This window comes from Suncus etruscus, chromosome 6 (assembly GCF_024139225.1).
Source record: "Suncus etruscus isolate mSunEtr1 chromosome 6, mSunEtr1.pri.cur, whole genome shotgun sequence".
NCBI lineage: Eukaryota > Metazoa > Chordata > Mammalia > Eulipotyphla > Soricidae > Suncus > Suncus etruscus.
Genome location: NC_064853.1, coordinates 81234492 through 81238617, shown reverse-complemented (window position 1 = coordinate 81238617; position 4126 = coordinate 81234492). Strand labels below are relative to the sequence as shown.

The window sequence follows — 4126 nt, the reverse complement described above, 5'->3', positions numbered from 1 at the left end:
AGGAAGAGTGAGAGAGAGAGGGAGGGAGAGAGGGAGGGAGAGAGGGAGGAAGGAAGGAAGGAAGGAAGGAAGGAAGGAAGGAAGGAAGGAAGGAAGGAAGGAAGGTAGGAAGGAAGGAAGGAAGGAAGGAAGGAAGGAAGGAAGGAAGGAAGGAAGGAAGGAAGGAAGGAAGGAAGGAAGGAAGGAAGGAAGGAAGAGAGAGGGAGGGAGGGAGGGAGGGAGAGAGGGAGGAAGGAAGGAAGGAAGGAAGGAAGGAAGGAAGGAAGGAAGGAAGGAAGGAAGGAAGAAAGGAAAGAGAGAGGGAAGGAAGGGAGGAAGGAAGGAAGGAAGGAAGGAAGGAAGGAAGGAAGGAAGGAAGGAAGGAAGGAAGGAAGGAAGGAAGGAAAGAGAGGGAGGGAGGAAGGAAGGAAGGAAGGGAGGGAGGGAGGGAGAGAGAAAGAGAAAGAGAAAAACTTTAGGCTCCAATCTGTTATTTTACTATATATCATTATTTAGCTATTATTTTATCACTAATAAGAAGCTAAGAGTCAAGAAATATTAACATTTTTAAAGTTCTCTTGTTACTCATTTATTTCTAGCTTAGGCGTCATACCCAGTGGTGGTCAGGGGCTGATCCTATTTCTGTGCTTTGGTAGCTCCCAAAGGTTCTTGGGGAACCATGAAGTGCCAGAAATTGACCATGGATCTGAGTGTGCAAAGCATGCACTCAGCCCATTAAACTCTCTTTTCTGGTCCTAATGAGCTGAGGTGGTAAGAAACTTGGGTATTCCTGACCTGTGCTCATCCAGTACCTCGTCTTTCCCTGGAAGGGTAGAGCAGCTTCAATGTTAAGCAGGAGTTGCCACTGCCTGGGGCCTAAGCTTCAAGTCGCCAGGATTTCTCTCCAGTTTGAATGCTGAGGAGACTCAGATGTTGACCTCAGTTCCTAAGCTGAACTCAGCAAGCTGGCCCCCTGAAAACTAATGTATTGAGACAAAGAAAAGAAGTCATGAGAAAACAACTATTATCCCTGGGCTTGGAAGCAAGGAAGAGGACAGGTAGTGGAAATCCTGCAATCTAAGAAGCAGACTGGAAGGTGACAAAAAAGCTGAAGATGGGTGATGGAGGGAGGTAATAACATTCCAAGCCCTCATTGTAGAAAATTAGTAAGAATCAACAACAGTTTAATAGACAAAGAAAAATAAAAAATTTTAGATGAAGATTGCTCATAAGGAAAAAAGAAAGAGGACATACTTAAAATTCTTGGCAGCTGCATGACGGGCTATGCAAAATGGAGAAAAGAACAAAAACTTTTCAAATAATCAGAATTGGAACTCTAGCTTATCAAGTCCCTCCTTACTGTGTGTGTGTGTGTGTTTGTGTGTGTGTGTGTGTGTGTTTGTGTGTGCATGTGTGCGCATGTGTGCGCATGCTCCTGGGAATACTGCAATACTAGGCGGATGCGTGGAGTGGATAAAGCAAGTTCTATTCCAACTCCCTGCTTCAAAAAGCCATTTAATATGTTGTCCTCGGATAAAGGACATATCAGGTATTAAACTGATCAGAACAAATACTATATTTGATCTTAGTTAAAAGGCCAAGAAACAATCCACCTTACTTTTTAATCTCAAACTAGCCAAAACTATGCTGGAGCCAAATTTAGTGAACCACCATCACCAAGGGTTCTTCCTAAACCCCAAGCCACTGACTTCTGTTTCCTTTAATCCTTCTGAGAAGAAAATAATGACATTTCAACTTAAAACTTTACCTAAAGTACAGGTATAATAGAACTGATGTTCAATATCAATTATATTTAAGGGTAAGTTAGTCAGAAACATTCACTTGGGAATTAACCTAAAAATCTGATTAATGTAGAAAATAACTTTACTTGTGCACTGATACAATGGGAGGTAACAGCGAGAATTAAAATATTAATAATTGTATTTTGTGTCAATCTTAAACCTGTAAGTTTAGGTTCTGAGAAATAGAATAAATTGTTTCTATTACTTTTGGGGGAGAATGTTGAGGACTATCATTTATGAACCAGAAAATTTGCTTATTACATTGAAGACTTAAGGGCCTAAAATTTATCTCAAATCTTAATGCCCTAGAGCAGTGGTTGGCAACCTGCGGCTCGCGAGCCACATGCGACTCTTTACACTTTTAATGTGCCTCTTCTGTGCGCCGGGCGGCCACTCCAGGAGTCAGGACTCAGCTCCTAGCCTCTGTCAGTGCGCGCCCCATGTGCAGCCCCGGTGGCCGGCTCCAAGAGTGTAAGATGATACCCAGTATCATCCCCAAACAAAGGTGTTCCCCCAAAGTCATCCTTTCTTAAACTCTTCCTTTGATATGTAAAAGCCCACTGAAATGTACTTTTGTCTCTCTCTCTCTCTCTCTTGACCTGAAGCCTCCTGGTATTGGGAATTGGTTTTAATAAAGAAAGAGCTTTTTGGGCTCCAGGCAGAGAGTCCTGGCTCGCTTGGTTTATTATTTCTTTCCTGCTACCCTGCTTTTTCAGACCAGGTTGGGTGGGGTTTAGAGATACAGTGGCTGGAGTGATCTTAAAACATATATTTTATTTTGCACAAGAGTGAGCTTCTTCCATGAAGGGATTCTCAACCCAGAGTTTTCTTTTCCGTGGATTCTCATGTTCAGAGTACTCATGATTAAGTTGTGAGCTAATGCCCTTAAATGCTGTTTTTCATATTGATTATGACTTTCTGCATAATATAAGTGCCAATCAGAAATTTTTTGCAAGAGTGGAAACATTTCAATATCTCCTTCTCAGACACAGCTATCCCAGAATCAGATTCTTTTTTGAACACATCCATCTTATGTCTCACTGTAAAAACTATTTGTGAAACTCCCCTGCAGAGAAATATTAAGTTTATAGAGAAAATGAACAATGTCTGCCAAATACACAAGCTTAGCTACCCATTTCTTGTCCAACTGGGGCTGTACAAAATCAGAGTTCTGCTCTCACAGGAACTGCACTGCTTCTTCCCTCTTGCCAACAAGGTGAGAGAGCACCCTTCCCCTGAACAGCCACTTCACTTCCTCATGGAGAAGATGCTAGTAGTGGGCATCCATACTCTCACCCAGGGTGGTGAATAGCATGGATTTGATCACAATTGTGAATTTCACAAATTACCTTTACTGTGTCATCTGTCACAGAGTTTAGTTCAGCAGGGAGGTTTTTTTTGTTTTTGTTTTTGTTTTTTTTAAATCCAGTCTATCATACAATGAGTGGATACAATGTACGGGTGTGCGACTTCTGTTTTTTGTGACTACACAAAAACACTGAGCCATGCACAGTGCATTATCTGTACATACATCAACACATCAGATTATTATTCTGAGTGAAATGAGTCAGAAGGAGAGGTGTAGACACAGAATAATCATCTGTGGCATATAAGAATAATAAATGGCAATATGGTTATAATATCTAGAGAAAATAGAGATGAGGGACAGGAGGACTAGTCCATGATAGGAAGTTTGCCATAAAAAATGGTGAGATCAGTTAGAATACAGAAAAGAACATTATGACATTGATAGTTGGAACTTATCACTCTGGACAAGAACTAGATGCTGAAAATGGATAAATGATATGCATGATACCCTTTAATTAACAATATTGCAAACCACGGTGTCATAAAGGAAATTTTGCAAACCTCAGTGTTCAGAAGATCTGCTCAGTTGCAGTTGTCTCAGTTAGACCTCTGGAATTAGATATCTTGATTGTTGTACAGATCATAGGCCTAGACTAGGATCTTTTTTATTGGTTTCAGGATAAATTCTGTCCAGTCATGGTTGTCACAGTCAGTCTTCCATAGTTAGCTTATCTAGGCTTTTGCACAGATCAAAGGATGACATTTCTTCTGATTTTTTTTTTTTTTTGTGGTTTTTGGGTTACACCCGGCAGTGCTCAGGGGTTATTCCTGGCTCCAGGCTCAGAAATTGCTCCTGGCAGGCACGGGTGGGGGACGGGGGTGGGACCATATGGGACACTGGGATTCGAACCGATGACTTCCTGCATGAAAGGCAAACGCCTTACCTCCATGCTATCCCTCCAGCCACATTTCTTCTGATTTCTGATTTCATCTTATTGTTAGGTGGTGACGTAAGACAACCTGCTCTTAGATTAAGT

At 41.5% G+C, this 4126-nt stretch overlaps 1 non-coding gene across 1 annotated transcript; it reads right to left on the bottom strand.

The window, feature by feature from the left end:
* Positions 1–1399: 1399 nt before the first annotated feature.
* On the bottom strand, positions 1400–1588 carry LOC126012768 (U2 spliceosomal RNA). Its single transcript, XR_007497164.1, has one exon. It is a non-coding gene; the product is annotated as a U2 spliceosomal RNA (small nuclear RNA).
* Between the last annotated feature and the right edge of the window lie 2538 nt (positions 1589–4126).